Raw genomic sequence first — 27,952 nt, 5'->3', positions numbered from 1 at the left:
AGCCGAGGGGGAATCCATAAATCAATATATGGCAGCCCTGAGAACAGCAGCTCTACAATGTGAGTTCAAGAACTATTTGGACGACATGCTGCTCGACCAACTCGTCTGTGGGGTGAGGGATCTAAAACTCCAGAGGCGTTTGCTGGCTAGAAGAGACCTAAACCTCCCCCAGGCAGTTGAAGAAGCCTTAGCTGCAGAACTTGCAGCACAGTCCGCAGCTGAGATCCAGGGCACCACTCCCAGACCCAGCACTTCCTCCATACACTCTGAAGAAGCGGTTAGTGAGGATGACCCTGCAGAATACTCCGATGTGCATCGCCTCAAACCAACGAGACAGCCGCAGGTAGGAGCGAGGCCAAGAAACAACAGTGGCCCAAAACAAACTCTTTTGTGCCTGACCTGTGGAGGTTCCCATTCCCGGGCATCTTGCAGGTTCAGAAATGCCACCTGCCACAACTGCCACAAGAAAGGTCACCTCGCAAGACTCTGCCAGGCAGCGCGCACCTCTCCACAAAGATCTCCTTCCTCTCCTGTTCCCCGAAGGCAAGTAGAGAAATGGCATACTTGCTACCAAGCCAACCACACACTTTACACCCCCAATAAAATTACACTTTCTGTCTTACTAGAAGGTAATCCCTGCCGCATGGAAGTAGACACGGGGTCAGCGCTCTCAATCATATCTTGGGACACGCTTAAGAAGATCCAGCCCAGACTGACAAAGAACCAGCTTCAAAAGTGCCATCTCACCTTGAGAGACTACCAAGGAAAGAACATCCCCGTCCTCGGGAAAGGCAAGTTTCTCGTGAAATTCCAACCCTTTAAAGGCCATTTGCCTTTAGTGGTTGTTAATGGTGCCCTCCCTAGTCTTTTGGGGTTGGATTGGTTCCCCTCTCTCGGCCTTAGTATAAAAGGAGTCCATGCTGTCTCAACTTCTGATGTTGACTCCTTATTTACAGACTACTCTGACGTTTTTAGTAGTGAGTTAGGCTGCTATAAGGGCACTCCCATCTCCTTCTCAGTAGACCCACAGGCAGTCCCCGTTCGCTTAAAACCACGTAGAGTACCTTTCGCCATCCGCCCCAAATTGGACGCGGAACTAGACAAACTACTAAAACAAGGGGTGATAGAACCCACAGATTTCGCTAAGTGGGAGACCCCAATAGTCACCCGCTAAAAAAGACGGTAATCTAAGAATTTGTGCTGACTACAAGACGTCAATCAACCGTTATCTACAGGTTAGCGCATATCCAGTCCCAGTCATTCAGCACCTGTTACACACATTCGAACCTGGCACCATTTTCGCCAAGCTGGACATGTCACAGGCATACCAACAGTTCCCCGTGGATAACCAGACAGCTGACTTACAGACCATAGTTACACACAGAGGGGCATTCAGATGTAAGCGTCTCCAGTTTGGCGTAAGTGTAGCCCCAGGTATTTTCCAATCACTGATGGAGCGAATCCTCCAAGGTCTCCCCGGCGTAGTACCATATTTCGATGACATCTTAGTCACAGCCAGGGACAGACCCCAACTCGTCCAGAGAGTCAGGGCAGTATTAGAGAAGTTCAGGCAGCATGGCCTCAAACTAAAACGGGAGAAGTGTACCATCGCCACTAGACAGGTGGACTTTCTAGGCTACAGGCTAGACGCCTCAGGCATCCACCCGGTGGAATCGAAAGTCAAGGCCATCCACGAGGCGCCACGCCTACCAGCAAAACCGAGTTACAAGCCTTCCTGGGGTTATTGAACTTCTACGCTTCATTTCTCCCACACAAGGCGTCAGTTGCTGAGCCATTGCACAGACTCTTAGACAGAAACACACCATGGCACTGGGGACCCAAAGAAAACCAAGCATTTGTGGCAGTCAAATCTCTACTCACCTCTGAGGCTGTCTTAATACAATTTGACCAACGCCTTCCTTTGGTCCTAGCCGCAGACGCATCCCCTTTTGGGATAGGAGCTGTCTTAAGTCACAGGCTCCCCAATGGCTCCGAGGCACCAATTGCCTTCTTTTCAAGAACCCTTTCAGCGACTGAGCGTAATTACAGCCAGGTTGATAAGGAGGCCTTGGCTGCAGTAGCAGCAGTCAAAAAATTCCACGAATTTCTATTCGGACACCAATTTGAACTTATTACTGATCACAAGCCGCTTTTAGGATTATTATCAGGGGAAAAGCAAACCCCACAGATATTGTCACCTAGAATGACCAGATGGACCTTATTCCTGGCGGCGTACTCATACAAACTGGTCTATCGTCCCGGTAAAAATCTAAACCACGCTGATGCCCTCAGCCGCTGCCCCTTGCCAGCCCCAGTCGAGGACCCAGCTCCTGTGCATGCCATTTTCGATGTAAACGAACTCAAGCTGCCGGTGACTGCAGACGACATAGCATCACATTCCAAGAAGGACAGAACAATCGCCCAGGTTCTGGACTGGGTAGGGAGGGGGTGGCCGGAAACTAACTATTCAGTTGATTTCGCCCCATTTAAAACTCGCCAGCTAGAGCTCTCTAAGTTGCAGGGATGCCTATTGTGGGGTACCAGAGTGGTCATACCAACCACCCTTCGCATACCCGTCCTGAAGATGCTGCACGAGGGCCATCCAGGAATCGTACGGATGAAGGCGTTAGCTCGAAGTTACGTCTGGTGGCCCGGGATGGACGATCAGATCGCCAAGTGGGTAAGCTCGTGTCGACCCTGTCAAGAATCTAGGGCAGCCCCGCCAACCGCCACACCCACAAAGTGGGAAAGTGCCAATGCCCCGTGGTCACGGCTTCACATCGACCTGGCCGGGCCAATGCACGGCAAGACCTTCTTGGTGGTCGTGGACGCCTATTCAAAATGGATAGATGTGGCCTTACTTCCCACGACCACCACACAGGCAGTTGTTAAAGCCCTGACTCACCTTTTTGTAACTCACGGACTCCCTGACACACTGGTATCCGATAATGGCCCCCAGTTCACCTCGAACGAATTTAGTAGGTATGTCACAAATCTAGGCATCAGACACGTCCTCACGGCCCCCTTCCACCCCGCCAGCAACGGGTTGGCTGAACGGGCAGTCAGATCAGCCAAGGAGGCGTTAGCCAGATTCGGCCCAGTGGGTTGGCATTCTAAACTGTCTCAATTCCTCCTAAGCCAGCATACCACACCGTGCACAGTTACGAACAAATCCCCGGCTGAGCTGCTGATGGGGAGACGCCTGAGGACTACCTTAGACAGGCTGCACCCCCACTACTGTCCAGACACCCCTTTGGGGTCTGACAGTCTGGCCAGGAATTTCGCAGTTCAGGACCTAGTGTTTGCTAGGAACTACGCGGGGGACCCACTGTGGGTGGCCGGAAAAGTCGTGGCTGTCACAGGTCCGAGATCTTATCGGGTCCAACTTGAAGACGGTCGTGTGTGGCGAAGACACCTGGACCAGCTGCGGAGACGACGGAGCAGCCTGACCAGCCCAGACCCGTCTCCACCAGAAGAGCCGCGGGCGCCACTCCAAGGTCCAGCTAGGGATTCCCAGAGTGACCAACCTTCACCAACGGAGCAGAGGGAGCAGGCAGTAGACCGGGACTGCCAGCCGGGAGCACCACCGTTTATCCCCAGCGAAGGCAGAGACTTTTCCCTGGCTCCAGTTCCTGCACCGAGCCCTGTTCGCCCCCCTACGTACCCTGACCAGGGGTCCGCGAACTTGTCTTCGCCCAATGAATCTCCTGAGTTACGTCGCTTGGGTCGCCAACACAGACCACCGGCGTATCTCAAAGACTATATGTGTTCCCATCTAGGGGGAAGGGGTGTTATGTCTTGGGAACCGGTTGGGGCTCCAACCGGGTCCACTCGTTAAGCAGGTTCAACAACCGTTCCTATTGGCTGGCGTCGTTTGACAGCCGACTATAAAAAGCCGGCTGTCAAGCCAAGCCAGCCGTTGTTCGCAAGCTAGTCTGCCCGTTGGCTGGCAGACGCGACAACCACTGTTCCTTCAATAAACTTGTTAATTGCATGCCCTGGTCTAAGCCTCTCTTTCCCTTGAAATACAACATTTTCCAAATAATCAAAATGACTTTTTAACTCTATAAAGGAACAGAAAATATTCTGCTTTATTTTATTCTCTTCACAGATACACCACCTTCCCAGGTGCATAACTCCATCTGCTTCTTAATTCCTTTTAGTCTCTACACTAGACAAAGTAATTGCTGAAATTATCTCCCCTTTTTACTCTTTAGCATCACTGCCCTCTTCCATAGATGTCTACTAATCTACACATTCAGTCAAAAGTTTTCACCACATCATATTTAGGTTTTTGTAAAACTGTCCATTACTGCAGCCGTGAAAGTCTATTTAAAACCAATTTTATATCTCTAATTCACAAACCTTTCCAGTTTAGCAAAATAGTGTACAGGCAGACCTTGAATTATGATGGTAATTGAAACTAGAATTTCCTACACTAAAGGATGCAGTTGTAAAACATGTCACATGCATCATTTATCAACAACAACCCTGGCAGTCCCTTTTGCCATTGTTAACGGAATACCATTGGTCATCAGGCAAGGACTCATGCCAGTCCCACTCAATCCCAAGCCTTGATAAGGGACTGCTTCCCTTGAATCCTCTTTAACTCCCCCTCTCACCTATCGCCCCCCCACTCATTTCTAACCTTTTGGCCATTCTGCACAGTAGTACTCTTTGGTTGTGGCAGCGCTGGGACTGAAGCAGAGCTTAAGAGCCTTTAGCAGTTCCAGCCGATATCACCTCGTCAGAATCTTACTTCAGCCACAGCACTGCTGTCACCAAGAACTGCCATCTCAAGCCCCAAGCTATGGCCCCAGCACCATAACCACCACCCCCTGCTTTTGGAAGCTTCTGAGGCCTTCTGAAACCTCCCAAGGCTACTCTCCCCATTCTCAAAGTCATACCCACTATTCTTGTGATGCCTCAGAAAGTCTTCACAAGCTTCTGAAGCATCACAAGAACAACATGCATGATTTGGAGAATGGTTAGGCATGGGCTTTCTTTCGAGGTTTCAGAAGACCTCAGAAGCTTTCAGAAGGCTTTCTGCACTGATTGGAGAACATTGCACACTCCTTGAAGAGCAATACAAGCAGCCATGGAAGGCCTGATGTGGTCAGCAGCTGCTTCCCATGGGCCAGGCTTGGTTGTAAGAGGAAGACGGTAAAAGTCCAGTGGGCCCACGGGGCCTGAAGATTGTAATGGAGGCAGCTGCAGAGTTGCACTGTTGTGGCTGGCTGCAGCACAGGGCTTGAAGCAGCACTGCTGGGTGACAGCATGGGAGGGTGTTGGGTATAACAAAGATACACCAACTAAGTTTGGGTGAATAAATATATAAACCAAGGTTTGGGTGTTTGTAACTTGTAGCTTTAAGCACCAAACTGCTTGTAATTAACTAATTAAGGGTGCGGTTACAAACGGCAATAAAAGGCAGTAAGAGAAACGTAATCTCTCTGCTTGCTCTCTGCTTGATCTCTGCTTGATTTCTGCTTGCTACTGTTTGTTTGCTACTATTTGCTACAACTGTTTGAATACCTGAACGAAAGGACTACTTCATTGATGTGCTGATATCCTGTGAATACTCAGCGTTGTCTTCAAAAGGAAAGGTATCAGAGGAGAAGATATTTTTACAAGCAGATAAGGATATAGAACTGACTAGTACATGGACTAAGTTACTGAATGGATATATTTGTGAATGACATATGGACTGATTGACAATGGTTAAACTCGAATTGGATTAAACAACTATTTAAACTACAAACAGTGTTTGTCATCAGTGTGTGTAAACCCTAGGGCCCTTCCTCTCTCATTTGGCTGCCTGGCTTGACTGCTGCTGCACATTCTGTTTTTGGGGGTTTGTCCCCAAACACTAACAGAGGGCATTGAAGTGAACCTATGGTCGTAAAGTCAGAAGGACTGCCAAGCACCTGAATGTTGATTACATGACTGCAGGGACACTGCAACAGAGTGGATGTAAATGCCATTTATTCAACACCACCATAACTTCAAAAGGTTGCTAAATGAACAGCTGTTAAGTGAAGACTACTTGAATTAGTACAATGTAGAAATGAAACTTCAATAGGGAACAAAACTATTTAAAAAAAAACTGTTCTGAAATTATGAATTTCCAAGTTTAGGCTGTATTCACATCTAATGGCAAGGTAATTAGAAAGAAGTGTTAGCTCTACAGCAACATTCGTCCCTATGGAAATAAATAGCTACTCTTTAATACTTGACACAATAGAATATGGACTCTATAATTAATTTAGACTGCTATAGATAAGTACTAAATAATTTAGAGAAAAGCTGCTACCCACAAATTTTCCTAGTTATACCTAATGTGCTAGTAATGTTTGACACTTTCAAAAAATAAAACATTAGGCTTGTTTTTAATCCATCTCTAGAATGAATAAGGAATTTTCATAACAATCACTTTTTCTCCAAACTAAACATTTGTGAACTACAAACTGGAAAACTTAAAAGCTGTTCTGTTGCTCGTTTGAAGTTAAGTCCTCAAATTTAAGTCACTTCCCATTTCATTTCTTTCTCATCCACTCAAATCTGCCTATGTATCTGCAAAGTGGAAAAGTTCTTTAAAGCAAGAAAGCTATTTTGGCTAATTTTTGTTGCTGAAGAATTTAAATTTAAATTCTAGGATTTTTTAAGTTAATTTCCTCTGCCACTGGTATTCACAACTGCTGAGATTAATACAGGGTTATTTATTAGACTTTTGATAACATATAATATTCATATTGGGTGCAAGCTCATTATATAACTGTATAATGTTTATAAAGCTTTATCTTTTAATATTTTTAGCTGCCCAGAGTTACCATATGGTAAGATGGACATATAGTAACTTTTACAAACAAACAAACCACCTAGAATCCTGTGGATCAGAAGCTGCCTGGAAATGTGTATTCAGCACAAGATAATGGTTTTTATCTCCCAAGCAAAGGGAAACAAACAACACAGATCTGTTTCCAGAGAACCTTATAGGAATAAGATAAGTGCAGAAAACATTCCCTACAGTTTTCCAACTGTAATTTAAGAGAAATATTTAAGGAACGATAGGAAAGGTTACTAAAGCAAAAATTAAAATATACACAAGAGCTTTTTGTTTTGTTTTAAATTTTTAATGGTTTAAATTTAACTCTTTTTTATTTTGGACTATATTTTGTAAGCCTCCCAATGTCCACTAGAATAAGCATATGAATTAAATCTAACAAATGATAATGCGCTATTATTAATATGTTATGTAATTATCATAAAAGACAATTTATTGTTTTTCAAACATTTCTATAATTTTAAGATACCAACCTGTAAAATAATAATAAATTAATATTATTAATTTATAATATTATTAATTTAAATTAATATTATTTAATATAAATATGTTATCTTTCTTTGAATATTCAACTGAAAAATAAAACAGCACTTTCAGTTGGAATTTAAGCAACATGTCAGCCTAGTATTAAAAGGCCAAGCACAGTGGGAAACAACAGTATGCTAAAAGTAAAGCAGCAATAAATTAAAAAAGCAAACAAACTAGGGATATATAAAACCAATTCAGTAAAGCCAGTCTAAAAAGATATGTATAATGCTCTAAAAAGCATTAAGGAGGTGTTGTAGTTTGAAGGAAAGGAGAGGCTTAGACCAGAACATGCAATAAACAGGCTTTATTCAAAGAACAAGGGTTGTCATGTCTGCCAGCTAACAGGCAGACTTGCCAGCGAACAACAACTGGCTCAGCCTGACAGCCGGCTTTTATGGCCGACTGTCAAACGGAGCCAACCAATGGGAGCTGCTGGTGCTCCCGCTTAAAGAACGGACCTGGTTGGAAACCCCAACCAGTCCTAAAGACATAACACCCTTTCCCCCTAGATGGGAACATGTATAGTCCTTGAGATACGCCGGTGGCCTGTGTTGGCGACCGGAGCGTCATAGCTCAGGGGAGTCACTGGGTGGCCACAAGTTCGCGGAGCCCTGGCTAGAGGGCGTTGGGGAGTGGGCTTGGCTCGGCGCAGGATCATGGACCCGGGGAAAGTCCCTGCCTTCGGGCTGGCACGGAGAACAGTCTCTGCCCGAATGGCCGGTGACCACGCTGGGTGGTAGTGGTGGAGTCTCAGGCTGGCAGTCCCGGTCTACTGCCGGCTCCCTCTGCTCTGTGGGGAATGGTTGGTCCCTCTGGAAACTCTCGACTGGACTCTGGTGGGGAACTTGAAAACTGTCCAGTGGGCACGGCTCTGAGCTGGTCAGACTGCTCCGCCTCCTCCTCAATTGGTCCAGGTGCCTCCGCCACAGGCGATCGTCTTCGAGCTGGACCCGATAGGATCTCGGACCCGTGACAGCCACGATCTTTCCTGGCACCCACAGCGGATCCCCCGCGAAGTTCCTAGCAAAGACTAGGTCCTGTAATGCAAAATCTCTGACCAGACTGTCAGATCCCAAAGGGGTGTCTGGGCAGTAGTGGGGGTGTAGCCTATCTAAAGTAATCCTCAGGCGTCTCCCCATTAACAGTTCGGCCGGGGACTTGTTCGTAGTTGTGCAAGGTGTAGTATGCTGGCTCAGGAGGAAACGAGACAGTCTAGAATGCCAGTCCTCTTGGCCGAACCTGGCCAGCGCCTCCTTAGCCGATCTGACTGCCCTCTCTGCCAACCCGTTGCTAGCAGGGTGAAAGGGGGCCGTGAGGACGTGTCTGATGCCCAGATTGGTGACATACCTGCTAAACTCGCTCGAAGTGAACTGGGGGCCATTGTCGGAGACCAGTGTGTCAGGAAGTCCGTGAGTCACGAAAAAACGAGTCAGGGCTTTAGCAACTGCCTGGGTGGTGGTCGTGGGAAGTAAGGCCACATCTATCCACTTTGAATATGAATCCACGACCACCAAGAAAGTCTTGCCATGCATTGGTCCGGCCAGGTCGATGTGAAGCCGTGACCACGGGGCATTGGCACTTTCCCACTTGGTGGGTGTGGCGGCTGGCGGGGCTGCCCTAGATTCCTGACAGGGTCGACATGAGCTTACCCACTTGGCGATCTGATCGTCCATCCCGGGCCACCAGACGTAACTGCGAGCCAACGCCTTCATCCGTACGATGCCCGGATGGCCCTCGTGCAGCACCTTCAGGATGGGTATGCGAAGGGTGGTTGGGATGACGACTCTGGTACCCCACAACAGGCATCCCTGCAACTTAGAAAGCTCCTGCTGGCGAGTTTTAAATGGGGTGAAATCAACTGAATAGTTAGTTTCCGGCCACCCCCTCCCTACCCAGTCCAGAACCTGGGCGATTGTTCTGTCCTTTTTTGAATGTGACGCGATGTCGTCCGCAGTCACTGGCAGCTTGAGCTCGTTGACCTCGAAAATAGCATGCACAGGAGCTGGGTCCTCGACTGGGGCTGTCAAGGGACAGCGGCTGAGGGCGTCAGCGTGGCTTAGATTTTTTCCGGGACGATAGACCAGTTTGTACGAGTAAGCCGCCAGGAATAAGGTCCATCTGGTCATCCTGGGCGACAATACTTGTGGGGTTTGTTTGTCCCCTGATAATAGTCCTAGAAGCGGCTTGTGATCGGTAATTAGTTCGAATTGGTGCCCGAATAGAAATTCGTGGAATTTTTTGACTGCTGCTACTGCAGCCAGGGCCTCCTTATCAATTTGGCTGTAATTACGTTCAGTCGCTGAGAAGGTTCTTGAAAAGAAGGCAATTGGTGCCTCAGAGCCATTGGGGAGTCTGTGACTTAAGACAGCTCCTATCCCAAAAGGGGATGCGTCTGCGGCTAGGACCAAGGGGAGGCGTTGGTCAAATTGTATTAAGACAGCCTCAGAGGTGAGTAGAGATTTGACTGCCTTAAACGCATGGTTTTCTTTGGGTCCCCAGTGCCATGGTGTGTTTTTGTCTAAGAGTCTGTGCAACGGTTCAGCGACTGACGCTTTGTGTGGGAGAAATGAAGCGTAGAAATTCAATAACCCCAGGAAGGCTTGTAACTCGGTTTTGTTGGTAGGCGTGGGTGCCTCGTGGATGGCCTTGACTTTAGATTCCACCGGGTGGATGCCTGAGGCGTCTAGCCTGTATCCTAGAAAGTCCATCTGTCTAGTGGCGATGGCACACTTCTCCCGTTTTAGTTTGAGGCCATGCTGCCTGAACTTCTCTAATACTGCCCTGACTCTCTGGATGAGTTGGGGTCTGTCCCTGGCTGAGACTAAAATGTCATCGAAATATGGCACTACGCCAGGGAGACCTTGGGGAATTCGCTCCATCAGTGATTGAAAAATACCTGGGGCTACACTTACGCCAAACTGGAGACGCTTACATCTGAATGCCCCTCTGTGTGTAACTATGGTCTGTAAGTCAGCCGTTTGATTATCCACAGGGAACTGTTGGTATGCCTGTGACATGTCCAGTTTGGCGAAAATGGTGCCAGGTTCGAATGTGTGTAACAGGTGCTGAATGACTGGAACAGGATATGCGCTAACCTGTAGATAACGGTTGATTGATGTCTTGTAATCAGCACAAATTCTTAAATTACCGTCTTTTTTTAGTGGGGTGACTATGGGGGTCTCCCACTTAGCGAAATCAGTGGGTTCAATCACCCCTTGTTTGAGGAGCTTGTCTAGTTCCGCGTCCAATTTGGGGCGGATGGCGAAAGGTACTCTACGTGGTTTTAAGCGAACGGGGACTGCCTGGGGGTCTACTGAGAAGGAGATGGGAGTGCCATTATAACAGCCTAACTCGCTACTAAAAACGTCGGAGTAGTCTGAGAATAAGGAGTCAACATCAGAAGTTGAGACAGCATGGATCCCTTTTATACTAAGGCCGAGAGAGGGGAACCAATCCAACCCCAAAAGACTAGGGAGGGCACCATTAACAACCACTAAAGGCAAATGGCCTTTGAAGGCTTGGAATTTAACGAGGAACTTGCCTTTTCCGAGGACGGGGATGTTCTTCCCTTGGTAGTCCCTCAAGGTGAGATGGCACTTTTGAAGCTGGTTCTTTGTCAGTCTGGGCTGGATCTTCTTAAGCGTGTCCCAGGAAATGATTGAGAGCGCTGACCCCGTGTCTACCTCCATGCGGCAGGGATTACCTTCTAAGACGACAGAAAGTGTAATTTTATTGGGGGTATAAAATGTGTGGTTAGCGTGGTAGCAAGTATAGCAGTTTTCTACTTGCCTTTGGGAACCAGGAGAAGGAGATTTTTGTGGAAAAGCGCGCGCTGCCTGGCAGACTCTTGCGAGGTGATCTTTCTTGTGACAGTTGTGGCAGCTGGCGTTTCTGAACCTGCAAGATGCCCGGGAATGGGAACCTCCACAGGTTAGGCACAAAAGAGTTTGTTTTGGGCTACTGTTGTTTCTTTGCCTCGCCCCTACCTGCGGTTGTCTCATCGGCTTGAGACGATGAATGTCGGAGTATTCTGCAGGGTCGTCTTCGCCCACCACTTCTTCAGAGTGGACGGTGGAAGTGCTGGGCTTGGGTGCGGTGCCCTGGATCTCAGCTGCTGATTGGGCTGAGAGTTCAGCAGCTAAGGCTTCCTCAACGGCCTGGGGAAGATTTAAATCTTTTCTGGCCAACAAACGTCTTTGGAGCCTTAGATCTCTTACCCCACAGACGAGTTGATCGAGCAGCATATCGTCCAAATAGTTCTTAAACTCACAATGTAGAGCTGCTGTCCTCAGGGCTGCCATGTATTGGTTGATGGATTCCCCCTCGGCTTGCTTCCTCATTCTAAAGGCGAAACGTCTAGCGATCTGGGACGATTTCGGTGAATAGTGGTTGGAAAGTGTTTCCAACAGCTCAGTCCATGGGACGTTCCTGATCTCTCGTGGGGCTAGAAGTGCTGTGGCAGTGTCGTAGACTGCAGCCCCACAGTAGCTGAGGAAGTAGGATTTCTTCCTCTGCTCCGTAGCATCAGCCAATCCGATGGCATCGATAAAGTGGTTGAAGCGGTTCTTATACGAATCCCATTTCTCCTCATCGGGTTTGAATGGTGGGAATGCTGAATTGACATTCATTCTGGATCCCTCAGTCTCTTGGCAGACTGGTCTGTCTCACTGGGTGTTCGTGGCCCTGGATTAACGCTAACCGTGAGCGTTGGCGGCTGTGGCTACAGCGCCCTAAAACTCGCTCAGTGACTCCAGCCTTCGTGAAGGCAGTTTGTGTTTTTGCGCTCTTTGCGAGCGTTTGGCGGCTGTGGCTACAGCGCCGTAACTGACAGGAATTCAAATTTCGCGCCCTCAGGAGAGCGTTGGCGACTATGGCTATAGTGCAGTAACTGACAGCAGTTCAAATTTTCGCGCTCCCTAGAGAGCGTTGGCACTGTGGCTACAGTGCCGAACTTTACTTGAGAGGCTGAATTCAATCGACAGCGTTTTGAATTTCGCGCCCTTTTATTGCGAGCGCGGGCGGCTGCGGCTTCAGCGCCCGACTTTCGCTGACCGTAGTGCTCTAACTCAAGCGGCTCTAACGCTCGCGACTTTCACTTACAGCGCCCGACTTTCACTAACCGCAGCGATTCTAACTCGAGCGGCTCTAACGCTCGTAACTTTCACTTACAGACAGCAGCGGTCTGAGTCCGAGGCTCGGCGAGCGATACGGCTGCGGTTCAGCGCGGCGATTCTGTCAGTGTGGTTCTTGGCTCTTTGAATAAGTGCTTCTGGCTAGCCTTCCGATCCCATCCTCGTCGTCAGTGTTGTAGTTCGAAGGAAAGGAGAGGCTTAGACCAGAACATGCAATAAACAGGCTTTATTCAAAGAACAAGGGTTGTCGCGTCTGCCAGCTAACAGGCAGACTTGCCAGCGAACAACAACTGGCTCAGCCTGACAGCCGGCTTTTATGGCCGACTGTCAAACGGAGCCAACCAATGGGAGCTGCTGGTGCTCCCGCTTAAAGAACGGACCTGGTTGGAAACCCCAACCAGTCCTAAAGACATAACAGGAGGTATAACTAGTTTCAAAGTTTTTACTATATTTATGTATGATGTCAAACATCTTACAAGGATTCCTAAAAGAGCTAATGTACAAAACTATGGGGGTGCTACTCACAAAATGAGTATGGAAAAATTTAATAATAATAAATTGCAAAAGGCAGCTCTACTTGGAACACCTTACAACCTGAGATGATATCTTTAATTGCATCAAAAAACATCTGCCTATATCAGATCCTTGGGAAGGATTGGACCAGTGTATAAAAATGCCAAATGTAGTCTGAACATCTGGTTGATTACACAACTAACCATAAACAATGAACCATCTTGTCTTCCTAGATCAGGCCCACCTCACTCATGCTGGCAGAGAGGCCCTGTGGTGGATGCCATCAATCAAATAGCTCTAGCTGTCAGGATCCAGAAGAGCCTTTTCTGTCTTAGCACACACACCCTCTGGAACACCCCCCCCCCCCAGATGAGATCTGCCCCCATCCACCTATCCTTCCATAAGAGCCTTAAATGAAGACTTGACTCTGCCAATTGGCCTGGGGATCCAATGGGGGGACAGCATACTGGAGACGGCTACTAGATTGACAGCAAACGCCACTTCTCCCCTGCATTCCCTGTTTCTCCCTGCCCATCTTTTACTCTCATATTAGCAACAGCAATAACAATAGCATTTAGACTTATATGTATGTCCCTTCATAGGGCTTTACAGAACTCTCTAAGCAGTTTACAAAGTCAGCAAATTGACCCCAACAACATGGCTCCTCATTTTCCCGACCTCAGAAGGATGGAAGGCTGAGTCAACCTTGAGCCAGTGAGAATCAAACTCCTGGCACTGAGCTGAATTAGCCTGCAATACTGCATTCTAACCACTGCGCCACCACCATATTACTGCATTTTCATTGTTTTATTGTTTCACTATTTTGCTACTATTAGGCTTACACTTCTTTTCATTTCTTTCTTTTTACTGTTGTAAGTCAACTAGAGTAGCCCCACAATTAGCTAGCTGGTGAATAAATTTAACAAACAAATAAACAAATAAATAAATAATTTCCTTCCAGGGTTGCTCCCTTGTCACTCCATGCATAATTGGATATACCCTTTTTGTCATGGAGAAGGGGCTTGTGATGGTCTGATGAAATTGAGATAGTGCAGACTACCATGGAGTCATCAGCCATTCTAGACAGATTTTAGCAAAAGAGCCAAACTAAACCTATTCACCAATTCATTTTATACAGTAAGAAAACAGGAGAAGAATCCGCTACCAGATTGGTCATCACTCAAGTCAACAAGGACCATGTCAGATATTAAAGAGTTCCTGAGCTTCTGTCAACAAGTGGTTTTGAACTATTAACTTCTTCTCATGTCCACATATACAATGGCTCCCCACACAACTGGGGACAGCTGGGACAGTAAGGAACCCATGCCTGGATCTGAGAGAGAAGCTTCCTTTGCTTCATCAGCCCTGAAGAGACCTTGCCAGGGCAGCAAAAAGAGATAGACCCACCATTAAAGTGGGAGAAAAAAGATATGGCCTTTACCCTGCCTAACACAGAATAGGAAGATAAGACTTCTCTACAGATGTGGCCACTGCTGCCTCTAATCACCATTTTGCACAGCAAGGAGAAAAGCAGGAAAGAACTGATAAAAGGAGAGAGAAAGACTGTAGCAGCAATTTCTTCACTGAATAAGAAAAAATGTTGTATAATGCAAAATAATGAGGTATCTAATACCCCTTTGATCCTCAAGATACAGATAAAGACCATTTAAAATATAAAAAATGAGAGTTGGCTGACAACATACCTATTTCTATGGCAGAAGAGGAGCCCATATAAAAAGAAAGATGGAAAGAGCAGAAATCTAGGATTCTAATACTGTGGTGCCATTAATTGGAAAGCAGTGTTTGCTCTGTAGCAAACCATAGGCATTCATTATAAATTTAGACAGTGTCCAGAAAATTATATGATTTAGTCTGAAATGTCTTTATATTTATTCTATCTCAAATGTTTTATATTCTAGAAATTCCCTGGATTGTTTTCAGGCTTTGTTTCTTAATAATATGTGTTTTTAATTTAGATCTATACTTTTCCATTTCTAGGTAACGCCTCAAGTATATGGAACCACTTATTTTTATGACACTGCTTTGCTTCCCAGCAGATTGATAGCTGCTAAATCAAATTCTCATTTAGTGGGATCTTCAATGAAATCTTCCAATGTATCCTCCCTGTTAAAACAAAGCCTTTTTTTTCTCCCTCATGCTATTCTATGTTTGTTTTCATTTGAATTTCTGTGGCCACCAAGCATATTTCATTTTCACATAACTGTTTGCAAATTTTTTTTCTGGCATTTCACTACAATGGTTGTGTTCTCATTTTCCAGGAGTATAATTTTGATAAATAAATACTGTACTTTCCCAAGTGTATATTCTTCTTTATATAGCAAAAGAATACAAAAAATAAAAATACTGGCTTTTGGAAGATATGATAGTAATAGTAGTAACTGTGAGTGAAACAGAAGGTGGAAGAAATAAATGGTAACTATTTAATGTTGCATGAGTTACATATGTTGGACTAGAGTATAATTTACCTTAATAGGAGTTGCGTTGGATTAGATTATCCAGAAATCAAATGGGAAAAGATCTGCAACTCAAAGGAAATATGTTTAGCCATACTTTCCAGGATAGGGGATTTAGTGTACCAATGGTTAGGTCAAACAAGTATTTAGTATTTATTTGATTTGTCAATCGCTTACAAGATACAGGTATAAGAATAAATATAGTTTTGAATACATGAGATAGATACTCATAAGAAAAATAAAAACAATAGGACAGGGACGGTAGGCACACTGGTGCACTTATGCACGCCCTCTACAGGTCTCTTAGGAAGGGGGTGAGGTCTACAACATCAGAAACAGTAACCTCTCAAATGTACACTGAACATTCATAAGGCAGTAAAAACAGTAGTTCTACAATCAGACTAATTACTGACAAGGCAAAGGCACATTTGAAACAAGCAGTCTAAGAGGAGTTATTAGATGATATTATCAACCAAACTATGAGCTTCACTCTAGAAAGACCTGTGACTCACTGAATAGGCCATATTTATCAAAACTGGCCAATAAAAACTCATATTTAAATAATGTAGCTTTTTTATTTTTTTTAAGTTTGTAAATCTGAAAGTAGGGAGACAATGTACTATATTAAGATGATAGATTAGGATCAAGGACATCCAGGTTCAAGTATCCTTAATTACAGAAGTTCACTGAATGAGGTCACAGTCTAAATCAGGGGTTGCCAACCTTTTGGACCTCAGGGACCACCAAACTCATAGTTTTAAATACCAGGGACCACTAACCAGTTCTGTGGGCATGGCCTAATTTGTGGGTGTGGCTTGGTGGTCATGTGACTGGCTGGGCATGGCTTGTATGTAAGTATTATAAATATTTATATAAATATTGAATTTTTATTAAAAAGGAGCAACTTTTACCCAAAATCAGGCAAAGCAGGCAGGCAGATTGAGTTGCTCACAGAATCACAAATTCATTCAGAGATCCATCTATCTGCCATCGGCTAGCTCAGTCTGTCACATAAAATTTGCTTGCAAGCAAACTCATAAGATTAACTTATAACATACCATGTATGTAAATATTTAATTTTTTTATTAAAAAAGAGCAAGTTTTACCCAAAATCAGACAAAGCAGGCAGGCAGATTGAGTTGCTCACAGAATCATTCAGTAATCTATCTATCTGCCATCGGCTAGCTCAGTCTGTCACATAAAATTTGCTTGCCATGAGTCTGCACTGAATAATAGAACCTTCAGTCCTAAGGGAAGTTCAGCTGTGCTTAAAAGCAGAGCCAAAAATCTAAAGACTAGCTAGAAAGCAAGAAATCCAATCATTTCCTGCTTCCTAGCTAATCTAAATCTCCTGGCACAGCAGAACAGCTGATGGTCAGAAAAACAGCAATTTAGCAGGTAAGTTTGCCAGGTAAGGAGTGAGTGGGAGGGCCATGTGGACGGCGCAGCCTTATGTTTCTGCGCAGCCTGGATTAATTGCTTTGTGGGGGTGCTCTGGGGGTGAGATTTCTCTGCAGCCCACCAAAATTTTCTCGTGGCCGACCACTGGTCTAAATCAGGGCTCCCAAACTCCTGGCCCACGGGCCATATGCATCACATGCTGGCCATGCCCATGCCTGGTTTAGCAAAGTGGAAAAAAGTCACGTGACATAGCCATGACCATATGAGTTTGACACTAAGTTAATTAAAATGGTTGTTGGGAAGGGGACTTAAATATTAAATTATATACACCAGGTTGAAGAAAGGGAAAAGATAACTCTTACTTTCAAGAGTAAGAAAGTGGAGTGGAAATGTAAATCAGAAAGAAAAAACTTTGTCTGTGAATAAACATAATTATAAATATTTTAAATAAACAGAGGTTGACACCGTTAGTCAATTAACATTTTTCAAGGACCAACTTGCCCTGACATTCTGGCTGCAAGTGATATATGCCAGACTTCCCTACTTTGTACAATAACAAACTCCCCTGCCATTCAGGTTGCCCAATGTAGTTGATGCAAAACTGATCAATTTGCAATTGCATAATTTAATAGCTGTTTGAGAAATAAATTCATTAATTCTGGGAGCTGCTGCTTTAAGATTTGACCTGTCATTCTCCTTCAGCCCTAGGAAGCAGGCAATGACATATCACTTTCCAAAGCTTACCAAGAAAACTACACAAATTTGTCCTGGTGGTCACCCAAAAGACCAACCTGAAGAAACACATAAGCAAACTCCAACCAAGAAGCTTTTGTTCCCAGTTCCTCTTTGCAGCTACAATTGATTCCCAGCTACAATTGGTCATAAGGAAGTCTTGCTTTCATTTAACATTTTGAAGTATTTTTAATAAGTCTGCTTTTAGGCTAGGTTTTTTATTATTATTTTGCGATGATTTATGTTGTAATCACTATCATTTTGTTTCCCCACTTGACTTCTTAAGACAGCATTCAAATATCTTCAATAATTATTTTTGTAAGATAATCAGAGAGCGCTCGGATAACTCACAAGGAAGTATCGGGAGCTCAAATGTCCTTAAGTAATATACAGTAACAACACTTGCCCTGTCCTTTAAAAAAAAAAATAATATGCAGGATGATCTACTAAAAAGGAAGTGGGGGATCTTTTTGAAAGTGATGTCACCATGACGGACCTATTTTATCTGGAAATGACGGTGACCCGAAGGTTGTAACTGAAGGCGGCGGTGGGGTGGGGAAGGTGGGGAGTGGACTCTCAAGGTGCAAGCGAGCTGCCTCACACACCTGACAAGCACATTGCTCCACTTCAACTGCAGGCAATGCGAGTCAGGCAGGTGCTCAAAACAATAAAGCGGTCCTCAAGCAAGAGCTGCAGGAAACGGCTCTGCCCGGGCGGCGTTGTTTACAAGGAGAGACGAGCTGAGAGCGCGCGCACGCATACATACACGGAGAGGTGCTCACAAACTGCAGTCACCGACCAGCGCGCAGCGGGCGATCACTCCCGCGTACTAGCTACACCATTTCCTGCTGCCTTTCTCGCCCTCCCATCTCCCCGCCAATTTGGAGGACGCGCCATGGAATCGAGGCGGGTGGGCAAGCGAGACTCAGAGCCCGGGCCTCCCTCGGCCAGGCCAAGACAGCTTCTCGCTCGCGCGGAGCTTTCCCCCTCTCCCCGCGCTTGTCGAAGGCGGAGCTTCCAACAGGAAGAAGCCGCCGACTGCGTGGCGTAGTTAAAAAGGAAGAGCTGGGCAGTGAGGAAGGAAGGAAAGAAAGTGGCTTGCTGTGGAGCGATACCGGGGTAGATGGCAAGCCGCGTCCCTTAATGGCAAAAGGCGGTAACCCGTGCAAAAGAGACCTGGGCAACTTACCAAGCGGCTACAATGAAAGCTCGAATGCATGCCCGAATGGAGGTCGAACACCTTTTACCAAAAGTAAAGCAAAAGGGGTGAAAAAAAAATTAAAAGAAGGGGTGAATACAATAGCACTTAGATTTATAAACCGCTTTGCAATGCTTTACAGCCCTCTCTAAGGGGTTTATAGAGTCAGCATATTGCCCTCCAACAATCTGGGTCCTTGGTGGCTTTTTGCTTGTTCAGGTTTGATGATAACAGTTCATTTAATGACAAGGGCGCTGAACAAAGTAATTTAAGATGGGATTTTGCACTCATGACCTTTGCCACAGCCCCATGATCATGTGATCAAAATTCAGATACTTGGCAACTAGTTCAGGAATGTTAAACACCGGATACAGCATGTGCTGGTCACACCCACCTAGGCTTTGCAAGGACAAAAATAATCCCGATATGTCATGATATGATGCAATCAGGGTTGACACCCTCGAACTAGTTTATACTTATGACTATTTCTGTGTTTCAAGGTCATATGATCATCTATTATGATCATCTTTTCACAAGCAACATCAATGGTGAAGCCAGATTCTGGCAAGAAAGGTCATAAAATGGGGCAAAACTCACTTAACACATGTCTCACCTAACAGGAATTTTGGGCTTCCTTGTGGTCCTAAATCGAGGACTAACTATTTCTTTTTGGATGTTATTTCAGAGCAGGGATACGGAAATAAGAAATAGTAAGCCAAAGAAATGAAAGGAAGAGCTCAGAACAAGAAAATGAAATGGGCCGAACCCAGCTAACACCACCAGTACTTTAGGGTTTCTATTCAACCATGTCCATAGAAAAACGAAGTCCACAGTTGCCTTCTGAAAAAGCACTTTTGGAACAACCATGAGCTGGATGACTGAGAATCTCCATAGATATGTCCATATACACACTGTTTCTGTATTTCTGTCTTTTGAAGTTGTCAGCTCTTTTTGAAGATTTCTTCAGCTCCATCTAACCAATGTTATTGGACTGCTCCTTCCTCTTGACCCATTATGCTTCTTTCATAAAGCATAATTTTGTTTTATTCAGTTCTTATTCATTTTCTCTGTAACCAAACCACCTCAATGTACTTTCATATTGGCCACTGTCTTTTGTATTCACTCTGCATACGTTCAGTAACAATTCATTCTTAATTCCGAATTTTGACCATTTGTTACAGTTCTTAATATATCATTATCCTTCCAATACATATTTCTAAAATATCGCTTCCATATTTTCCTCATTTCAGTTTCACCACAAATCATTTCATAACTTTTAATTCCATTCACTGTGTTAGAGTCCTCATGTTTAACTCTCTTCCCTGACTTTCAAAACAATCTATTCCAATCAAGATCATTTTGCATTTTCTTTGCCTTTTAATCTGAACTGTTCCTTCTCTTTCACTATTTTTTTGCAATTATCTTTCTCCTTATATACATTATACAATATCATTTCTCATTTTTGCAGCAATCATTCTCTTATATGCAATTTTCTCATCCACAGACTTTCACTTTATCATTCCAAGCATCAATTTTCACACTTTCTATCAGCATATCCTGCACAGTTTTCTGGCACCCTGCAACATAATTCTTCTTACTCTGTTCCAAGCAGTGTTTATATCTTCTTTTCTTATACAGTTTCCTTTTACCCCAGATCATTCCTGACGCTGCCAAATAAATGCTCTGTCCTACACAGAGAATTTCTCAACATTGTTATATTCTTCATTTATTCTCTAATCATAAATAATTATGAACAAGGCTTTTACATTTATATTTATCCCTGTCATGTAAATATGTATAAATGTTTGTGCTTAAAACCATATATTCAAACCAATTAAAGTATAACTAGTCAACCACCATCAACATTAAAAAATAACAGTTAAAATCATACAAAAGCTATCAAACTAACAAACAGCAAAATGATTTATATTTACAATAGAAACTCACAATTATGAAATCATCTATAATCTGATAGCTCTATCATCTATCTTTGCTACTAAGTCTAACAACAAAACTACTCTAACTTTACCTACAGCCCTTCCCAATATCTGCTCACAATCACTTCCACCAATCCTCATTAAGTACCCTTTCAAGTCTTTCTTAAATATGATCTGTGAAGAATAAGAAGAGAAGATAGCTCTAAAACTGGGGATGCACATAAATGAAAAGAAACAGCGTGCAAAGGGAGAAAACGAAGCAAAGCTACTGTCCTATTGTCCTATTGATTATGTTATGACTTATATGTGCTGGGGCAGATAGTACAGTACAGCGAACTACAAGGCCTTAAGCATTAACACCAAGATGTTTAAATTGGTCTCTGGCTTTAATAGGAGCTGATATAATAGGAAGAAAAATGTCAGAAATGAAGGAGGTTCAAAACAATGCTTACTGCATATTTCTGGACCAAGGTCAGTGCACAAAGAAAGAGAAACCAAATAGAGGTAGTCATCACAGTTTATTTAGTGACTGAAGTTACAACGGCACTGAAAAAAGTGATGACCATTTTTCATATATATGACCCTTGCAGCATCTCCATGGTCACATGAGTAAAATTTCAAAGACCACGAAGCTTGTGAACTAAAAAGAATAATCCCCCAAATCCTTGATCAAGTTATAAAGCAAGGAGCTGTCATGAGCCAAAGGCCTCCAATCCCTGACCTACTGAATGTCATCTGACAAGGCCTCCTTCCCACAGTTACAACTGAAAAATTGCTATACATATCTCTGGCTGCATTCAAGTGATTTTTTTTTTTAAAAATCTACTTTTGTGGAATTCCATCTGGTTGTCATGGAACTCTGACAAATCCTGGGTTAGGATAGGGCAGGGGATTGATTGATTGACTGATTGAATAGAATTTTTGCACATCTCTTTTGTTTAGCTGGGGAAAGTATTAACTGGCTTGGAGAATTCTTGGCTTGTTCTCAGATTTTCAGAATCGAAAATGACTACAGAACCAAACCAGACAGTTATAGAGATGCAGATGACAGACTCAATAATTCCTCTGTAGAACTGTATCAGCAGCTCCTTGGGCAGTTTGAACTTTTTGAGTCGGTGCAGAAAGAACATTCTTTGTTGTGCTTTTTTGATGTTTTTGATGATGAATCATTCCATGTTTTAGTAGTATAGCATTCTTCACTGATTGTTTGTTTGTTTGCTGTCCATTTCATAGTTCAGGCAACTTCTGATCTGATAATACAAATCTAATATATATGTAGAAATTACCACATCTTGTTAGAACTCTTTTTAAACATGCAAAAAGGAAGAATTAGATGTGTTTTAATGTAACATTTTCACCATGTAATCAATTGCCACAAAGCATAAGGTAGTTTGAATTGGCTAAAATGATATAGGTTTTTTAAAAGCCATATTTTAGTCATCATTTCTAATGATTTTGCCACTTGAGCATGGCTATATGTATAATAGTTATAGGTACAATTAATCAGATCTTGATGCTGGTTTATAATATACCCATACATAGGATAGCTTGCCTCTTCAATTATTGCAGGGCATAATTGTTTACAATGATAATTAGATAATAAGAGTTTTTTTAATATTTCATGCCTCCAATTCTAGTTAGTGAATTAGCTAACAAAATATGTAACAATGTTGTCTCTGTGTCTGTCATTCTGGAAATGGTTAAAACAGATCATAAATTTAAATTGGATTTTCCGTAAGTTTCAGAGTCCCACCCTCCTGAAATCCATGTGGTATTTTATCTATCAATAGTAGACTGCTAAGCTGTGAAATCTTCCTGAAGGTAGGTGTACAGTCAAACAGTGTGTAAGTAAAAATGACCCTGAACCTTTGGAGGTGGCATCCACCCACATGTTCTCGGTGACCTTATGTTCAATTGATCTGGCATGGCTCTGTTCTCTTAGAAGGCCATAAGCATTACATGCAAGAATCAGGTTATAGTAGATATATTATAATCTGTCAGGTAGAAAAGCAATATGCTTTTTCTTTCTAACATAAATGATTTTTCACCTTAATAACAGCCCTATTCATTCATCTTTCTAAAATATTGATACCCAATCTTTCGTATATAAACAAATGCAAAACAGGTTGAGTATAATAAAAATGAATGCAAATGTTTTAAACAATGATTTGATCAAATTCATTTTAATTATTTTATTTTAAAAAGCTAATACTAAGAAGAAAGATGAAAAAAGAAGAAAGACATCGGAAAGAAAGCAGAAAATGCAAGGAAGAGGGAAAATTAAAAGAAAAAGAAGCTCTTTCCAAATGTTTTTACAGCTGTTATTAGTCCGGTTATAAATTTACCTCTTTCTCCAAGTTACAAGTTTATACGGGATTTCCAGGCAGCAACAAATATAGATACTGTCTTTTTTGTAATCATAGAAATTTGATTTCTTGTTTCACTACCCCATCCAGAATATTTTCTGACTTCCCAGTCCATCATGTAGCTCCAGGGTATCCTGGTTATGATTCATCCTAAACCCTTTTGCCCCTGCTTAATTCTGTGATGCTGCTGAGAAAGTTATATAGACATCACAAGAAGTCAAAATCAGTTCAAAGGAGAAGTTACCATTTTAGCAGAATTGGGTAGTTTCTGCATAGGAGACCATTCTGCAAGCTTATCTTTAAAATCTCAACCTCTGTGACAAAGTCTAGTTATTAATAAAATAAATAAAATATAACTTTTTGCATAAAATACAATTTTTGGCAATATAGTCTCTAAAAAGAACCATGTTGAAACAAGAAAAAATATATATGAAGTCCTTCAGTATTTGTAATTACAAAATAGAGTGTAAATCATGTAATGACTAAAGTTCTTGAGCACTAGTAAAGTTGGTGGTTATAACAATAGCCAAATAATTGCCAATTTATTACTAACAAAGGATAATTTCCCTTTTTCCTGTGCTTATAACAAGATGTCAAGTTTTCAGATTATAAATCAGTTAGAAAAAAATCACTACTTGATTTTTGTAATATTTTATACTGCAATATTTATATTGCTATTCTGCCTTTTGTAAGGAAAGTTTGAGGTTGATTTTTCTTTATAAGTTTTTTTACACTTAGATTTATTCCCTAATTTTCCTAAAATATGTTTCCCATCACTGAAAAGAAAATCTTCCATTTTTTTTCTCTCTGTGTAACTAGACTTTGTCATACCCTGGCAGAACATTGATTCAATATCCTTTTCACATTTTACTTATCCAAACATATCCTATAAATATTAAGAAAAATTAAACAAATTTCAAAAAATAGTACTGGATGTTTTCCTTGAAGTTGTTGATTGTGTTAATTTATCTATAAAATTATAATTTCCATAAATCAAGAAAGATACTGGTGTGTTTAAAATGTTTTAAGCATGACTGAATTAAGCAGTATTAAGATTGCATGTTTAGTGATATTATCATTTGTGGATTGATTCCTGGTATGCTAATGAAGACCTATGTATAGATTCCTTGATTAACTCATGACTTAGAACTTGTTACTTTTAGTTCTAAATAAGACTTAAAGTGATATGGCTTTTTTGTTTTTATTTTTGAAATGTTGAGTCTGATGCCTCAATTATTCATCCTAGGAATTAATGTACAATCAGCATGAAGAAGAAATAAATGACTATGTAAATTTGGATGTTGTTTCTGGAATAGTTTAGAAAAATAACGTCTGATATCAATATCCTTGGATCAGCCAAACCATAGATACTTTCAATGATAAAATTAAGATGGAAGTGATTATTTTTTAATTAATTAACTCTTTGTAATTCTTTAATTTGTTACTCTTTGGGTAAGGAGAGGATTTGAGATTGCCCAGAAGTGCTCCACACAGTTGCTCCTTGCAAGAAGACTACAGTGTCCAACAGGGTTAGAGTTCAGATGGTTAATAACCATCTTGCTCAAACTATGCTTGATATTTTCAAAAGGACACTGTTTCCTTTACGAATCACTTTTGGAAATTGCTTATTGACAGTGTTTTGGATATTAGGAAGCTTTTATTGAAAAATCTGAAAGCATCAAGTTATGTTTCCTTTAATGCTTAGTGAAGGAAATTTTAAATACAAGTTTAAGGATTAAAAAACCATTTGAAAAACAGCAAAAGGCTGATTAGAACTTTTACTTTGGAAAGTTACAAACAAACCAGGTGTCTAATTGGATTTGAAATAATATTTTGGAATTAATTATAAGGATCCCTCCCATGGGAAATTGCTTTTGCTTTTACTTGTTTTTTTTTAACATGATAGGATGGGATTTTGAAGGTTGGGCATTGAATGGAACTAGAATGAATTAAGATTGTCATTAAAGGAAAAGAACACTTAAATGTGACTTACTTTTACAGAATGGAGCAAAATATTTTAACATTGGACATATTGGAAGATATTTTTGAACAATGGATCTAGATGTTAATTTTAAAACTGTCTTCTTCTATAGTAGATTGTGTTTAAAAGATGGAGTGTAAGAGGAACAAGTTTTAATGGACAAAATTGAACTGAACTGGATTTAAAAATGACAGGCTACAGAAGAGGTTGGAAAAGAAATGCTACACCAGACATACAAAAGAAACTGTCTAAATAAATAAAAGTTATATTCCAGGGGAATGAGCTGCATAATTTTCCTTTATTTGATTTGTTAGAGAGGCTAGTTAAACTTTGAGGAAATTATGTGAAGGGACAAATTAAAATGAAAAGAAATCAAGTTCTACAACATTATTTGAAGGGCCTAAAGATCAAGATTGTTAAAAGTAAAAGGAAAGAATATAAATTTGGTTTATTTGATGAAAGTTAAAATAGATATATTATTATTTATGTATTATATAGTATTATAGTACTAATACAATATAGAATTCTTCGTTAAATTCCTATTTTTCTTTCTTTTCTGCACTTTCTACTTTTTATATTTTAGTTTGTTTCAGTTTTTTATTGTTGTAAGTTGTTTTTAATTTAATAAACAATAAAAAAACCAGCATCTAAACAGGCGGAAAGATTTTCTTTTTTAAAAAAACATAGTATTAAAATATTGGTTTTTTAAAAAAGAAATTCTTTCTGCCTGTTTAGATGGTGCAGTTTCTTACATACTAATCACTGGTCTCCTTTTGCGTAAAACACACAGTTCTTGCCTTGGTAAATCCAAACTGATATGAATTGGCAACCATGCAGCAACTGAAAGGAAAAGCATTAAATTATAGTCACAAAATAACAAAGGTGTGCTGAATCATATGCACACAAAAACAACTGCTTAACTAGTTCTCTATTTTACTGGGAAAAATAAACTAATGGGATAGCAGTTGTTAAATAATATTCATGTTGCCTCATTCCAATTAAGCTAATTTGCCATTCAGCTTGGGTAAAAAAAATACACAAATTTATTCAAAAAACTGTAAAGAATACATAGGATCCCATAGGATATAACATTAAGTGAAAAATAAGGAAAGGGCACTCTTTCTGCCCTTTTCTAAAGAGCTTTAGTGTAAAAAGTCAGCTTTTTATAGCTGATTATTTGTAATAAAATGTTTATTTTGTAATTGGCCAAATTGAAAATGATCTCCTTGGTAATACTTTTTCTACTCATTTGTGTCCATGCCCATCTAACAACTTTTATAATCACATCTGTTCAAAAATATAGAAGTATTCAGGAAACTCAGACATTTCAACTATTTTGAGGTATAGAATATAAATTAGAGCGTTATTAGAGATCTTGCACCCATCACATGCACAAAAACCATAAAACAGGCACAAGCAAGGGATCAACCCTTAGCAGATTAATATAAAAATATTATACATCCACCGTACCTAACCTGACCTAATTGTCTTCAGATGTGTTTTCACATGAGACTATGAAACTGAAGTTCAGCAATCCAAAAGTATTGGGTCGGAAAGATTAATATATATATATTGTCACCATACCACATTCTTTTTTTTTTAACAAACTTTATTGAACATGCAATTAAATGAACAAACACATACACAACATAGAAAAATCGAGAAAACAAAAAAAATGAATAAAAGGCAATTCCATTATCGACAGTTTGTGGTTCCTTATTTGTTATCATTTTTGGTGTAATATTTACAATTAAATCTTAATGCAAGTATATAGTTACTACCTTCTTTACAGTTTAATAATGTTTACTATTATATTATCTATCTTTGTTCTATCCAATTATACCAACATTCCCAGCTCTTGTAATATTCTGATGATTCTTTATCCTTAAGTGCTCATTCTTAACTGAATCTTTCTACATCTTCCTTCCTTCTTTCCTTCCTTCTTTCCTTCCTTTCTCATTCTTCAGTTTTTTTTCCACTACCTTTTCCTGTTTTCTGGTTTTTATCATATTTTAAGTCCACTTGTAGTTTCAATGAAGTAACTCCAATAAATCTCTTACATTTCAGTTTAAAAGGGTAATCCAGTTTTTTTTTCCAATTTTTAAATTATCATCCAGTTGCATTTGTAAATCCAATGAATTCAACTCAGAGGGACCCACTCTCTGTCTCCAGAGAGATATGTTCATTTTCAGTAATAATTCTGGTTCCAATAAAGAGTTTAAAAGTTCAAACATTTCACAGGTCCATAAGTCAAATATTTCCTTTAAAGTAGCCATCTTGTGCTCTGGTAATTTCCTTCAAGGATTTTTTTAGATATGTAAACACAAGAGTTTTCGCACACAAGAGGACCTTTCTATTCACTTTTTCAAAAAGAAAAGTTATTTCTGTCTATTTAAATAATTTAATCTTTTTGGTTCTCCATGTTTTGTGAGGCAAAAATCAGCGAAGTTGTCAGATGTTTCTAAATTTTATAATATCAGAAATAATGAAAATCACCAAACACTTGTCTGTATCAGAAGAAAATGTCTCTTTAATTGAAGAAGAACTTACAATTCAAAAGTTGCATTATAGAAATTAGGGAGGGTCTATAAATTTAGACTGTATCACAGCTGCCAACTTGATGTAAGATCCTGCCTCCTCACCAGTCAATTGGGGAAACCTCCATTTCTATGACTTGCCCCTAAGGAATGAAAAGACAAATCCAAAGTAAGAAAAGGCCCTCTTCCCAAAAAACAGGGGGCAAAAGAAGCTGCAAAATTGTCTCCCTTTAGAGATGGTTAAATTACCGTGTTTCCTACCTAAAGCAAGAATTTCTTGTACAATGTACAATAATTGTATAAAAAGAT

The 27,952-nt window shown here is 41.4% G+C and overlaps 1 protein-coding gene and 1 long non-coding RNA gene across 4 annotated transcripts in view; one reads left to right on the top strand and one right to left on the bottom strand.

The window, feature by feature from the left end:
• FBXL4 (F-box and leucine rich repeat protein 4) overlaps window positions 1–18,641 on the bottom strand; it is a 62,003-nt gene extending 43,362 nt beyond the window's left edge. Inside the window, exons 1-2 of one of the 3 annotated variants that reach the window (XM_087913842.1) lie at window positions 18,391–18,629; window positions 15,504–15,556 (exon numbers count right to left, since the gene is read on the bottom strand). The gene's annotated coding sequence lies outside the window, so the exon portion shown is untranslated. Of the gene's footprint in view, window positions 1–15,503; window positions 15,557–18,229 lie in introns of all 3 variants that reach the window. The other 2 variants (XM_026726685.2, XM_087913838.1) reach the window with 2 other exon arrangements.
• A 10-nt stretch (window positions 18,642–18,651) lies between these two features.
• LOC148127744 (uncharacterized) lies at window positions 18,652–24,689 on the top strand. Its single transcript, XR_015739681.1, has 3 exons — window positions 18,652–18,876; window positions 22,499–22,580; window positions 22,965–24,689. It is a non-coding gene; the product is annotated as an uncharacterized LOC148127744 (long non-coding RNA).
• Window positions 24,690–27,952: the final 3,263 nt, after the last annotated feature.

This window comes from Pseudonaja textilis, chromosome 1 (assembly GCF_049901715.1).
Source record: "Pseudonaja textilis isolate UNSWEBS1 chromosome 1, rPseTex1.2, whole genome shotgun sequence".
In the NCBI taxonomy this organism is placed as follows: domain Eukaryota; kingdom Metazoa; phylum Chordata; class Lepidosauria; order Squamata; family Elapidae; genus Pseudonaja; species Pseudonaja textilis.
The sequence above is the reverse complement of the archived record's forward strand: the minus strand, read 5'-3'. Positions and strand labels throughout refer to the sequence as shown.